At 52.7% G+C, this 14786-nt stretch overlaps 1 long non-coding RNA gene across 2 annotated transcripts in view; it reads left to right on the forward strand.

The window, feature by feature from the left end:
• LOC110361006 (uncharacterized) overlaps positions 1-14786 on the forward strand; it is a 170239-nt gene that overhangs the window by 77752 nt on the left and 77701 nt on the right. For both annotated transcript variants that reach the window (XR_010466361.1, XR_010466362.1), the window contains exon 5: positions 6784-6879. This is a non-coding gene — a long non-coding RNA (uncharacterized LOC110361006). The remainder of the gene's footprint in view (positions 1-6783; positions 6880-14786) is intronic.

Here is a 14786-nt window from a genome sequence, read left to right on the forward strand (position 1 = left end):
TACAGGAATGACCAGACTCATGGATTACTTTGATGTTCCTGCTAGGCTGATTTTTAAAAGTAGGAGAAAAATAACTCCTGATGTCATTTTAATTTACTTTTGGAAAATCTGTGGTCCCATCCCCCAGTTCATGCTACTGGTGCCGTGACTTCCTTCTGAGCAGTTTTACAGACAGACCGTTGTGAAATCTGACATTTGTAGCCCTAAATCTTGGTTCTGTTTGCCGTGTAAAACCTTTCATCCCACATGCGTTTTTAATGAATGGGTTGAGAAGCGCAGGACATGGAGCCTATGTCGGGGCATCGCATGGCTGTGCCTGGAGCGGGGGTCGCTGGGCTGGGGGCTCATGTGGAGACGCTTCTTGGACTGGGGCACAGGTGTGACAGGGAATCTCCTGTGGAGAACCTGGGACCAGGTCTGTGTGCCGGGGAGCCCCGGGACCAGGTCTGTGTGCTGGGGAGCCCCAGGACCAGGTCTGCGTGCGGGACCAGAGCCAGGACGTGCTGAGAGCCCAGAACGCACACCCAGCCCCAGGCTCCAGCAGGGCGGTTTGTGGGTTACTTTGTGGCCGCTGCTCTTGGTTTTCTTGTTTCAGGGCCATGATTGCCACTTTGCATGGTCAAAACCCTGACTTATTTCCCTTTCAACAAAATAAACCCGAATATTCATAGCTCAGAAGTGATAAATAAATCTGTCCTTACACCCAGGAGCTTTGCCAGCTGGGTTTTGGCTGGATGGGAGTCTGTTTGTGAAAGCTTTCAAGGATGTTTGAAAATACACTGTTTGGAATCATTAAACGAACAAAGTGATCTGGTCTTCTGGAATAAACTTCTTTCCTGGCAAGACGATTTCCAACACTTCTCTCTCTTTCTTGTTTTTACATTTGTATTTGTGTTTATGTTTGTTCTTGGACACTGTTCCTTACACTCCATCATTTCTGCGCGGTGGGCTCTGTGAAGATCACACACCCAGGTACTCGCGGCATTCAGCTCCCTCCCCTCGTAGCCAGCAGCGTCTCGAGTCCAGATGGCCCCGTTCCACTGCTCTCTAGCCATTAGTTTGTATTCAGTATTCATAATTGCTTCGCTAACTGAGAAACTTTACAATCTGTTGCAGGCCATTATATGCAAAACCATGCCCAAATAATTGATCCCCTGCCATCCAAATTGCAGAAGTGCTCGAGCGTTTTGCAATCTTACACACAAGGTTTGTATTCTGAGTATTTCAAACGTATATTAAAAGAAAATTGACAATGAGATAACAAGGCATGATTTCAGAGCGGCTCTGTCGTTAAGCGATCACACACCATACCGGTGTGCCGAGGCGGGTCCTGCCGGGACCGTTATCTCCCTCACATGCGATCTGGAGCTGAACCGATGCTGTTCGCTCTGTTGTGCCGCATTTGCCAGCCCCACCTCGCCACCGCTGCGGCATGCTCGCCCTTTCGCCATGAAGCCAGCGGAATATCCGACGCTCGGGCGGAGAGGGGCTGCAGCTCCCCCGAGGATGTGGACGAGCTGAGAGCCGGGGGTTTTGGCCGCTCCCCCGAGCCCAGGGATGCCAGCACTGTCGTGCCTTGTGATGTGGAAGCCACCGGTTTTGGGAGGGTGAGGGTCTGGCCCTGGAGAGGGGCAAAGCTTCATTAGCGCATGTTGTGATCACCCAACGCCTGCCCAGGGCTCTGCCACCGCCAGCGCAGCGGCTGTGGCGCAGGAACAGCCTCGGTGCACAACCCATCACCCGCCGTGGCTGCGGTACGAGGCCCTGGCGGGGCTGACCTGCTGGTGCCCAGTTTCAGAATGCTTGTTTATAATGAGCAATTCACGTGGAATGAATCCTTAGGAGATGAAGGCAGGGAGTGCAACATAAAGCCTAATAAAGATTTCCAAACAGAGAATCAGCAAGATCTCTTGTAGGATGATAGATCTCTCCTTAAGTCATAGGAGGAAAGGCTCCTACAAAGAGTAATAAATTCATAAATTCCTCTAGTCACCAGGGTTATTTCCCACAAAAGAATTTATTGCATGGCATACATTTCTCTGCTCACAATAATGAGATCTGGGCTCCAACATGTGACATTTATGACTGGCATTATTAAAAAAAAAAAAAAAGACATACAGTCTTTGAGTAAAACATGTGGGACAAATCTCCCGTTCACACATTCAGTATATTCCTGTCCAGAACAGGGCAGGCTGGGCTGGGTTTCAACCAGGGAACCAGAAATACAGGGAAGGAGCATAGCAGAGCGCAGATCCTGGGTGCTCTCCAGCCTGCTGCAGTCCCTGCCGCACCCGAGCTCTGGGAGGTGTCCTGGCTCAGCCGTGCCACCAGCGATGTGCAGCTTGGACATGGGGATGCTCAGTCCCCTGTGCCGTATCTGTGTCTTCTGGGCAGCTCTCAGCGTGGGCCAGTGTCCTCCCTTTGGAGTGATGCTGGTGCCACCATGCTCTGTTTGGGACCGGGGCAGCGGTGACGGTTCTCTCCTTGTCCAGCGCTCCCGTCTCCCTCCCGGCAGCCCGGCAGTCCCTGGGACACGGACTCCAGAGCCCTGCAGAGGGACAGGGCGGCTGGCAGCTCAGTGTGGGAGGCACGGGGCATCCCTGGCTTCTTCCAGCCAGCAGAACGGCTGACCCTCTGAGGAGGGCTTCAGGTCCTGGCCCAGCGCACCTCTGGCACTGCAGAGAAGCTGCGTGTGCTCTGCACTCCATAGCTCCCCATGCATCTCCCTGACATCACACGGAAGGACACTTTGAGCTGCACTTTGCCTAATGGGGTAGTTTGGATGTTACAGCCTAAAATTAAAGAGCTCATTAATTACTATGCTGAAAGCCAGGCTCTCTTTAAGCCTGTTCTTTATCACGATTAATGAGGCAGCACCGTCTCCTTCCCCCTTTATGCAAAATTCTGTCCTGCCAGAGTGGAATCCACAGTCCTGCCTCCCGCCGGTCCTCTCCTCCCTGCTTGGCAGTGAACGTGCGAGCCGAGCTCAGGGCTGAGCTTCCCCCCGAGCTCCACAGTGCTCACACTACAGAGCTTGGGCTGGTCCTTGCTTGTGCCAGTGCCCCTCAATCCTCCCACCTGCTGGAAATAGCGCTGAGCCCACCCTGGTCAGACAGAGGGACATCACCCACCTGCCAGGGCTGGTGGGGACACCCAACAGCCCTCGGGTATGCGCTGGCTCCCGGCCCACTGGTGCTGGCGTATTTTGTTGGCTCCATTTCATCTGGGACTCGTGCAGCTCATTTCCTGCGGGAGCTGGTGCTCGCAGCAAGGCACACGTACCGAGTCACCCGTGCGGGGAGCAGGACCCACCACACTTCTCCTGGCGACACGGCGCTAGACAACTTGGAGTAGGGGAAGCGCTGCAGCTGCCACGAGCTGAGCTCCCTCCTGCTGTTCCTGAGGGTTCCCAGGGCTGCAGAAAAGGCGGTGCCAGAGCTGGGCATGCCTGTCTGCAGGATGGTCACTTACTACCTGGGAGCTTTCAGTTAGACTCATCTGCAGAAAGAAAGCAAAGACATAATTGCACAGCAGGGCTTGTTATGCAGCTTAAACCTGGAATAGTGTTTTTTCAATAAAATAGATGAAAACAATGTTGGTGGCAGCAGCATGCACAGCACAGTGCAGCTGCAGGAGCCCAAGCTGGATTATGCAGATGTGTCTGTTGGAGAAAGAAACCAGCCTGCCTTTGTGTCTTGTAATAAAACTTTACACTTGCTCAGTGCATTTTAATTAACTCTCTCAGCCCCTCCTGCCTGTGGGAGGCATCCAAACCCTCTGCATGGTGCTGGCAGGCTCCCGGCTTTTTGCAGCCTGCAGCAGCTGCAACAAATGCGCTCAGAACCGTGAGTGGAAAACATCTGCTTTGGTCCCTCTGCGCTGCACACCCTGTGCCAGGGACGCTGCTGCCCCGCGGCAGCCTCTGCCGCAGCGTCCCAAGGGCAGCAAGGGCTGGGGGAGCGGTCCTGGCCGGGAAATCACGCCGGACAAAGTTCCCCCTGCAAGCAGGATGGCAGCAGTGCGTGGGGAAGGTCATGCAGGGAAAACCTGGTTATGGGAGGACTTGAAAGTTTGACCTCCGCTCTGCTCAGGTAGAGGATGCAACTGTCCGTTTTTGGGCTGGGGGAAGGGAAACAAGAGGCTGCCCCCTCTCAACTTTGACTGTGTGCACACAATGTGACCCTTCCTTTACAGTGTGAGTCTGCAGAGAGGATAATCCATGGGACACTCCAGAAATTGTCAAATGTGCTCTCTGTGTTCATCTCTTCAGTTTATGTACCTTGGTTATATGGACCTCAGTAATGTCAGAAAAAAACCCTAGGAATTATACTGCAAAGTTGTTTGCAGGATAAATGCATCTAATAGTAAAGGACTTATAAAATGTAGTGATGGAACTTGGTGTGATGAAGCCGCTCCATGAGCACTTTGACTAGGAAAGGTCATACCTCCCAGGGGAGCACTGCATGCTCCGCTCACCTTCAGAAGGGATGTGTTCTTGGGTGTTAATCCTCTGATGACAAGGCTGTCAATAATTAATACTTTATGTATAGCTTTTGTACAAAGCTGGAGTTCTTCTGGAAGCCTTGAGATTAGCAGAATGATTGAATAATTGATATTACATGATTTATACAATTTTGAAAAATTCAGTGTATGTTATTTGGGGAGGAGTCCAATTACGGTTGCAATTCAGCCAACCCACCTCCCTCCTTGTTCTCCACCTCCTAAATCTGGGAGACAGGCAGGTACAGAGGGAGCACACACATCATTTGCATTGCAGAAAGAGTGAGCTTAATGACTACACTTCATTTGCATTTTTACTGAGCAGAATGGAGATAGGGACAGAAACAAGATAAACTTCCCCGCAGAAGCCTAAGGACATCTCTACTTTCCCACATGTGCCAGGTAACCCAGACCATGGCGTGAGGTGCTTTCCTGTGCCGGGGCAGCGGTTCCTGGCGGTTCATCACCATGCAGGAGATGCGATCCCAATCCTGCCACACAGACGGTGCAAGGCTGCGCTCAGACCAGGCTGCGTGTGAGCAGCACGTTGAGGATGGGATCAGCAGTAGGAACGTGTCCTCTGTGGCCAGAGCAGCCAGAGCTGCCCCGTGTCTGCAGTGTCCCTGTGCCAGGGCCCGGAGGTGGCAGCTGGTAGCCCAGGACGGTGCTGCTGGAGCAGGGATGGTGGGTGGTTCTGATGTGACCCGCAGCAGCCCCTGGAGCCCCCCCAGCCCCGGTGCAGCAGCAGTGCCTTTGAAGAGGGGGAGCCCGGAGCAGCGTTACTATAGTTACTGCAGGGCTGAGGGTAATGGGCAGAGAGATATTTAAAAATTGATTGTTCTAGCAACAGCTCATCCTTGTTTGGCAACATCAGGCACGCAATGTCAGCTTGCTGAGCCAGGGCCCCGCAGCCTCTGACAGCCTCTTGTCCACGGAGCGTGGGTGCTCAGGGAGCTCCTGGGGAAGTGCTCAGGAGCTGCCGCAGACACCGGGATGTGGAGGGGCTGCTGGGGCTGGGCTGCTGCGAACACTGTGCTGCAGCTCTGAGCCCGTGCAGCGACCATAACTGCTGCCAGCTGATGCATGAGAAAAGGGCTTTTGTGATCCCTCTTGATGGTTTACCAGTATGGAGTCTGAGCGGACACTCCAGCAGCTTTCAAGGCTTGGCACGGCAGCTGCCTCCTGCGGATGTGGCCTCACGCTCTCCTCTGTCCCTGTGGGGCTCTGGCAAAGAGGAGAACAGGGGCAAAAGAGCTGGGCTGTGGTGGAGACACTGGAGCTGCCTCCCCAGCCAGGACCCATCCTGCGAGACCCTGACCTTGAGAGATGGGCAGGGGGCAGGATCCTCCCACCAACCTCCTGTTGAGAGAGCACCTGTGTCCGTCTGGTCACGGAACCAGCAACACCCATGTCCGTCTGGTCACAGAGCCAGCAGCACCCGTGTCCGTCTGATCACAGAACTAGCAGCACCCATGTCCGTCTGGTCACGGAGCCAGCAGCACCCATGTCTGTCTGGTCACGGAATCATCAGCACCCATGTCCATCTGGCTGTGGAACCAGCAGCACCCGTGTCCGTCTGGTCACAGAGCCAGCAGCACCCGTGTCCGTCTGGTTGCGGCTCTGCCCGTGATGCTGGAGCAGCGTTTCGGGGTCGCCTGGCCAGGGTTTGTCGTTGCCTGAAGCGGCTGCTGAGGCTCAGGAAACCAACACGTGCCGTGCAGCGCTGCAAGGGTGGCACCTTGGGCCCTGGCCCACCCGGCTGGGCCCAGCAGGGACCTCCATTTAAATGTCCCTGTGGAGGGGATGCTTCAGCAGCCACGAGTAATTTCTCAGCACAGGGGATGCCTAAGAGCACTTCAGAACTGTTTCTAGGGCAGGAACAGCCTGGTTGAAAGAACAACAAATATTGGATTTGTTTTGTGTAGAGAAAATGGCTGCCACAGTGTCAGGACATTGTGTAGAAAGTGTTTTCATTCCTTGTAAATTAGCCCAAGGGCTTGTCCTCCTCCTGTACTTCCTGCAGAGCTCCGAGCTGGCTTTATTCACAGCACTGAGCGCTGTTGCTAGGTGCTGGAGAAAAGCACGAGTATTTTGCCTGTTTTCTTTTCCAGACACCGAAAATGAAAGCTGCCCATGTAGGCTGACCTCTGGGTAGATGTCACCTGGAAAAAAAATAGCTTTCACTAGGCAGATTTAGAGTTAATTTTCTCCATGTCACGTGGCAGCGTTGGTGCCTTGGTCTGGGATGACAAATACATGTTTCTGTCCGTCTTTCTTTCGCAGTGGTTCTTCCTGGGGCTGTCCACCATCCCACGAAAAGCAGTGTTCCCAGGGGAGAGCAAAGCAGCATCAGCCAGCAGAACCCTTCAGGAGGTCTGGGTAAGCCAGGCTCAGAGCAGCCGCAGGAGGTGTCGTGCCAAGGGGAGCTTCATCAGAAGCGCGGAGGCAGGAGGTTGCTGTGCCTTGCCCGGCAGACCCTGCCCGCGGTGTGGGGAACCCCCGGCAGGGTCACCCCAGCCCTGCTGCTGCCTGTGCTCCAGAGCAGCTCCTGGGACTCACCAGCCTGTTCTGCAGGTGTCACTGGGGACAGGTGTTGTCCTCATCGTGGCCTCACCACTGTGCCCTTTGCACCCCTCCTAACACCTGTGACCAATTGTTTGTGAGGGGTTTTGGGTAGTTTTTCCTCCTTCCATAAGAAGAGATGAAGGGCGGTAGGAGAGCAGAGGCTCAGGTGGTGCTGGTGATTGGGCAGTGCATGTGGGGAGGAGGTGAGTGTGCAGAGACTGTCCTGCTGGAGCCAGGGACCATCTGCAACCAGCCAGCATCGGTGATGGACCAGCCACTGCTCAGATCCGTGAGTCACGGAGCCCTGCAGAACAGAACATGTTGATTATTTGCATTTTATGTGTGAGGAGGTTAATTACAATGATGGTAAAGACAGTCATTGGCATGACGATTTGATTAGAAGGGAACTTTGGTTCTCAAAGAGCTCTTGCTGGGGGCAACGTCTCTCTCTGAAGTGGCAGGTTTTTATCCCAGAGGCTGCAGCCGCCTGTTGGGGGGACTGGGGAGAGCTTTGCTATGATTTCATGCACCAGTTGGAATATCTTTATCTGAGTCACTGCCTGTGCTTATAAATCCCTGACTGTGAGGAGGGATGATAAGATCTTGAGGCATTCCTGTCTGTGCAGTAAGGAATTAGGAAAGATACATTAACAAAGTTATTTAATTGCTATGCATCAGTGCCAGGAGCTTGGATAATAAACAAGAACATTCAGAATTGCTCATTTATGAAAGCTAATTTGAACTATTTGTTGCTGCTGAGACCTGCTGGGAAAGTTAACTGGAAGGTGAACACTGGAGAACCTCTAACCAGAAAAGCGTTGGGATGCGTGTCCCTGGGGGACAGTGGGGGCAAAGGTGGGGAAGGTTGGGTTCTGTCACACGTGGCACTTCTGCTGCTGACAGCTCAGCAGCTGCTGACCGCAGGCATGTAGCGATGCATGTCCTGGGGTGCAGAGCACGAGGTGGGGTGGTGGCGGGTGTTTGCTGTGAAAAATGGAACATAGTGGAACGGGAGAATCAGCTCCATGCAAATCTATGGAAAGAAAGAGGAGAAAAGACTGGGTTCACATTCATATTTTGCTTGGGGTGATGTGTGCTGAAGGTTCCATGTTACCAGAACTAGAATGGCCTTGACATTTCCAAAAACTGTACACGATAGTTCACTGACTCAGGAGCTGAATCCAAGAGTTCTCCATTAGCCCTCGTTTGGATGGAGGGGGATGGGTCCCTGAACTGAGGGGGTTGTGACTCAACTGTATTTCTTGTTTATGAATACAATAAAATCCACATCCATATATGGAGGTACACTTGGTGTTTTAAAGGGGCTAATTTCACAAAGTTGAAAATAATTATGAAGCGTATCGTTTGGGAGGAAGTGTTTTAGGAGAAAGATGTAAAAGAGTGGAAGAAAATGAAAATGTAAAGAGAATGTAAATGAGAAGCCAAGTCTTACAGAATGTTGATAAAGAGGAGCAAGCTTTGCTGGGAGGATGGGGAGGTGGACAGATGGGCTGGCATCTGTCCTGGGTGGTGAGAGTGGGTCGAGGTCGGTGGTGTCTCCTGCCCATGAGGCTGGAGCAGTGTCCCTGGTTCTGCTGCTGTGCCCAGCTAGAGGAGTTCGGAAGAGCGGTGAGATGATTACACAGAGTGAAATCATGCCGTAAGGCGAGAGCCTGCAAGAGAGAGATCTCTTATTTTCTATCAGACAGGCTGCGGAAGCAACTTGTGCTCACAGTACTTGCGTAGGGAAGGGCACTGATCGCAGACAGCTCTGTTGTCTGCAGACAAAGGTCTGTCTAACTAGATACAGCTGAAGACAGACAGGTTCAGATTAGAAAGAAGCTACACAATGGGAACTGTGAGTGTAATTAAGCACTGGAGCAATGCACCTAGGGTCTCTTCCTCGCTAGAAATACTGCAGTGAGGATCAAATATTTTCTTGCTAAAAAGACTTGTGATTGTTCAAATTGGAATTAATCCAAGGCAGTCTGGTGGCCTGTTCTTGGCACAAGGTCAGGCTGGGTGATCGTCGGGTCCCTCTTGGCCTTATTACCCACAAATGTATATGCAGATAGGACACAGATGGTTCTCTGAAAACCAGCTTGGCCAGGGCTGAGCACGTGGAAGCCGCAGACAGCAGCTGCAGCAGGGCTGTGTCGGTGTGGAATGGCTTGGCAAGCACAGCAAAGCCGCTCAGTCCTGCTGGTGTCTCCGGAGGGATCTGGGGGGCAGGAGGCAGCCCAAGGTCAAAGCCAGGTGCAGGGGGGCAGCGGGTCCATCTGAGCTCGGGGTGATGCGCAGGGACAGCTTGCCTGGCTGCGGGGAAGGCTCTTCCTTGGGAGGTGTGCCCTTGTAGAGCTGCTCTCCAAGAGGACTCCAGCTCTGCTTCAGATGGCATCCCTTCTTGGCTTCATTTTTCCTCTGGCAACTTCTTTTTGAGAGGAGAAACTAAAATGCCGACACTCTGACCTGCTCACTGAGCCCTAGAGCTGTTTCACCATTTCATTCGCCTTCGAGTGCCCAGAGGACTTTCCCCCCATTCCCAGGGCTGGCTCCTATTGCGTTGCACTTTGCACTGAAGTGTTGTGATCATGTGTTTGTCGTGCCCATGGCAGTATCCCCCAGTTTTTAGTTGCTGTCAGTTTAAGTTATGGCTGCCTAGAACGGATTGTATAGAGTCTGATTTGCATGGAAGAAATATTTGAATACATCAACATGTCTTGAATGTTAAGATTTAAATCACATGGGTGTGCAGGTTCAGTGTATGGGAATAAGGAGGAAGGAGAGCAGCATCACTGCCAGGCAGCTCGTTCAGCTGTATACAGCAGAGCTGAGCCTGGGGATGCTGCGTGGAGGTTCCCACGTGCTCGCGTTGCCCGCGGCACTGACAGAGCTCCGAGTGCTCCCTCGGTTCTCCTGCCTTGGCAGGTCCCAGCAGAGCAAACACGGGGGTTTCTCTGACGCGGTAGGAAGCAGAGCCAGGGTCACGAGGGGGGATGCTGGGGCAGGGGCTCTCCCAACAGCTGTGCTTCTTGCTGGCTTGACGCTGTCCTGTGCTGCCTGAAATCCCTGCGGGCTCTCACTCTGTCTTGGCAGTCCCTTGATGCATCAGAAAGGATGATGATTGTTTCAGCATTGCTCTTAGCTTTGGGAAGCAGTACTTTGTGTTCCCGTGGCCCCTCTGCTCCCTGAGATCATGCGTTCTAAATAAATCACAGCCTGGCCTTGTCCTCCAGGTCAGGACATGCTGTGACCCAGGGCTCCCTGCTCTCAGCACCATGAAGCTGAGCTCTCTGGAGCAACCTGTGGAGACCTGGGTTGGGTGCTGGGGTGTCCGAATAGCCAGTGGCTTCCCAGGGGCCAGTCCTGCACTGTCCCTTTGTCTCTGCTGGTACCAGTTGCCAATAGTCTCTTTTGACAGTCCTCTTGTACATCTTTGTCAGTATTTGCACATTTTGCCATTTCAGTTGTGTTGGACTATCCTCGCCTGTGGCACTGTCCTCTGAACCTGCGTGTGCTGTGTGTGCTGCTCCTCCTGCTTCGGCAGGAGCGGAGGCAGTGAGGCTTACGGCGCTGTTAAACAAATTTGCCACTCCTCAAGAGCCTTGTTTAGTTCTTTGTGCATTTTTGTTCCCTGCGCATAAATGCACAGACATCTGGGTCAGTCAGTGCTGTCCTTCTGTTCCAGCTAGTGCACAGCATCTGCCTTCTTACCAGTTGATAAAACTTCCTCTCCTTTTGTCTCTTGCATGCAGTTCTTCATCTTGAAGCAGCTGATAGACTTGTTAGTTCTGGAAGTGCTTAGCACCTGCTCCATGCTCTGTCTCTGCCCAGGTTTCTGAGTGGTTACACTTATGGTATATTAAACTTTTCAATCCTAAGCATACAGTTACTTTAGAGGATAAATCAACCCTATAGCAATGCCATAGACAGCAGTTCCTTTCTGGCCACTTCTCTTGCTGTAATGCCGCAGTTAATGTTGTTGCCCTGCAGCTCATCCCACCTGGACACTGCGGCTGCAGCCTCATAGCACAGAGCAAACCCCTCACGTTCCTCATCCACCTGAGCTGCTCACCTTCCGCATGGGCCTGTCTGGAGACCTCTGATAAATCTGCAAGGATTGCTTTACATTGACAAATACGAAATATGGTACCATGTGCAAATGGCTTTTCTCCAGACTAAATAACTCCTTTTGTCAGATTTTCCTGCTGCATAATCCCCCGTACTCAATTCTCTTTTTGTTTGACCTATATTATTCAAGCTCCAATTCAGTTCTACCATTGTGCAAATCAGGTGACCAGGTACTCTTCTCTGCTGATTCATAGCTGGCACCACAACACCCTCTGACATATGTAAAATGCTCCTCTCTGCATGAGCCAGGTTCTCGCTAACCTTCTACGCAGTGCTTGTGGCTCAGAATACAGAGGTGCCGAGTCTGACACAGCTGCTCCTTCTACACTGCGCTGGCTTCTGCAGTGGCATTTAGGCTGTCCTTAGTATCAACATTATTCCTAGCCACATGTACAATGTCTTATTGCTGATAAATGGCAATGTCTTCACAGCTCTTTGCCTTTTCCCGGAGCTACTGAGGCTGGAGGAGTTGATCCAGACAGCCAAGCTTTTGTGCAGAAAAGCTGCTGGGGGGGTTGAAGCGAGCACAGAGCTGTCAGCCCCAGTGACTGAGCCCCCACTTTGGCTGCCGGGCAGCCCGCAAAGGTCTCTGCTCCGAGCCTGCCCTGGTGGGGATGGTCCCTCCTGCCCCCCTGGAGAGGGCTCGTCGCTGCCCGCTCCAAGCAGGAACCCCAGTGCTGGAGATGCTCTGAACAGGAATGAGCTGTTTGAAAACTTCGGGGGCTGTAGCTGCTGAGCTGGCTGGAGACTGAGGCATGAGGATGCTGCACGGTCCTCGTTACTGGTGCCTGCGTTACTGGTGCCGGGACCGTGGGGTGTCAGGGACAGACAGATGGAGACGTGCCACCCCGATGGGTCAGCTGGTCCGCGACCAGGGAGAGGAGCTTCTGGAGTGGGGGGTTTCTCCTGCATCTGTTTGCAGGGATGTCTGCGGGCTTTTCAGTTTGTGTTGTCATTAGGACTTACATGAAAAAAATTTGTGACTGTAACAGGGAGGTGAAAGCAAACAGCTTGTCTCGACTATTATTATATGTGCCAGAAGCAGTAATGATTAAAGGGACTGCACTGTGAGGTAAAAAGATGGCATCCTGGAACCAGATGACTGGGTGATACAATTAAGATAAAGAAATCACATATTGTTGGCAATAGGGAAGCAGAAGTGATGAAATGTGTGATTGGAAAGTGTGGGGAACAAGATGAAATTAAAGAAAAATCACAATAAGGAGCAGAAAACGAGCAGGACTTGGAACAAGAGATGCAGTTGTTGAGAAGATAAGAAAAGCAGAAATAAATTGAGAGCAAACATTCTTGGAGTAGAAGAGAAGACATATGAAAAAATCTTTCCAAACTCTATTAAAAATAAGTTGCTGTGCTAAAATGAGAGCATTACAGTCTAAAAGAAGTAACAGTATTAAACCATTGGCCTCTGCAGTCAGTGCTCAAGGAAGGATGGGGCAAAAACCCCTCACAGGCTGAGCTATGGAAGTGTGAGATGTTCTGCAGAGACCCAAACCTGTGTGATTATTGCACCTTTCAGGAGTGGAGCAGCTGGGGATTGTTAACAGGGTATGGTTGTGACGGACCCCCCAGTAAGGGCTTGGTGACTGCTAGTAAAACAGCCAAATGCTCCTCATGCCCACCCGTTCCCAAATGGAGGGGTCTGTGGTGATGAGCAGCGGGGGGTGACCAGGCCAGGCATTGCAACCCTGAAAACCTGGGAACACCTGGCCTGGCTCTGCAGACTGATGTGCAGTCAGAGTTCCTGCTTCTGGTTAAAACAGGTGATGGCGAGCGGTGTAGTTACATAGTTCTGTACCACCAGGAAAGGACTGAGCAGTGCTGTGGAGTGACCCAGAGCAGGCTGAAAGCTCAAAGGGTGCGATGACACTGTGGGGGGCATGTGGCTGGGTGCCCGACCCTCAATATAAACGCTCATCGGAGCAGCCGTGCTCTGTGCTGCCTTCTGCTCCTGGATGGCGGTGGCATTGGCCCCGGCTTGCTGGCGGCCCCCCCAGCTCAGCAGCCCGTGCTGGCGGCCCCCCCGGCTCAGCAGCACTGATGCAGCCAGCAGGATGCTGTTGCACACAGGGGACAGGACTGTCACTGGCCTGGAGTCCGGGCTGCGCTCAGAATGTAAAACATCCTTGGCACAGCTTCCCCCAGCAGGATACACGTGTATAGGTATGCACAGTCTCAGGAAACTCCTGTACAAGAGGAAGAAAAAGTACAAGGCCTCGTGAGTGCTATTTCTAAATCCTGGGGAGGCTCTGGGACGTGCTGTGACAGGGCTGCATAAGCAGGTCGGCAGCACTGAGATGTGTGAAAGGAATTAGGTTCTTGTGCTGAGTACAAGATGTCTGTGCTGAGTTGCAGCTCCCAAACCTGTCACAGCAATAAAGGGAGCTGCTGCTGGCAACAGCTTCAGTGGGTGCCTGAGCAGGGAAACGCACTCGCTTTCCCGGAGCCACGGCGGGCAGGGCAGGACGGGGGTGGCAGCACTGGAGGCTGCCAGGAGCCCCAGGGCTGTGGGATGCAGCACCTGGTGCACACAAGCACCATCAGCCTGGTCCCCCCAGCGTCCCTCCTGGGGACAGCCTCAGTGGTGGCACTTCTCTTCTCGGAGTCGGGATGCCCCATTGCTTCAGTGATGTGCTCCCTCCTGGTTTGTCTCTCCGTGGGCAAAGGGTGTACCTGCCTGTTCAGCAGATAATTGACATAGTGGTTGGGGAGCCTCCTGCTCCGCCTGCCACAGGAAAGAGTCTGGGCTGTGTCAGGGTGACAAGCGATAGTGTGTCAGGTCCAGGGTGCTGGCGCAGCCCTGGGGGCAATGTGAATTCACCCTGGCAGGCCAGGTCCTGCCAGGTACCTTCACTGCACCAGAGCAGCCTGTGTGTGCCCAGGGATGCTGCCTGGCTTCCAGAGCAGCGGCCCTTGGGATTCCTCCCACAGGTCCGCATGGGTCAGCGTGCCATGTCCTCCTGTGTGCTCCTCCCTGCGCCTCCCCCTGCTTACAAATCACTCATCCAGAGATACTGTGGTTACAGAGCAACAATAGATTTGCATAGTGAAATCCTAAATCTTGTTGGTGTGGGGGGGGATAATTATTTGATGCTGTTCTTCCTTTTTTGATGCTTTCAGTGACTCCTCATTTGTTTTGAGGAAGCTCTATTAATATATACAACCCCTAGTCCTGTGCAGGGAGAAAGTTTTATCAAATTACTGAAATGAAAACTTTTGACTTTGGTAAGTCTCCAAGACCTATAAGTGAATTCAAGATTACAGTCCCCAGAAACTTGAACTGCAAGCTCCTGTTCTGTTCACACAGAAAATGGGTGTCAGCGGGTGCCGGGCAGCCCTGGAGCAGCAGCAGCCCAGCTCGGGGGCTCTGTGCAGAGAGCGGGTCCCAGCCCGGGGCTGCACGGGCCTTCTGGGGACAGTGGGTGGCCCTGGGCTGCCGCTGGGCTGAGCTTTGCTTGTTGGAATGCTCTGGTTGGACAATGAAACTGAGCTTTCTCCATAATGTTAAAAAGTAGGTTTAAACTGGAGTGTTTTTAGCCTGGCAGGAGGAGCTGTGCCACCCGCTGCCGTCC

This window comes from Columba livia, chromosome 15 (genome assembly GCF_036013475.1).
Source record: "Columba livia isolate bColLiv1 breed racing homer chromosome 15, bColLiv1.pat.W.v2, whole genome shotgun sequence".
NCBI lineage: Eukaryota > Metazoa > Chordata > Aves > Columbiformes > Columbidae > Columba > Columba livia.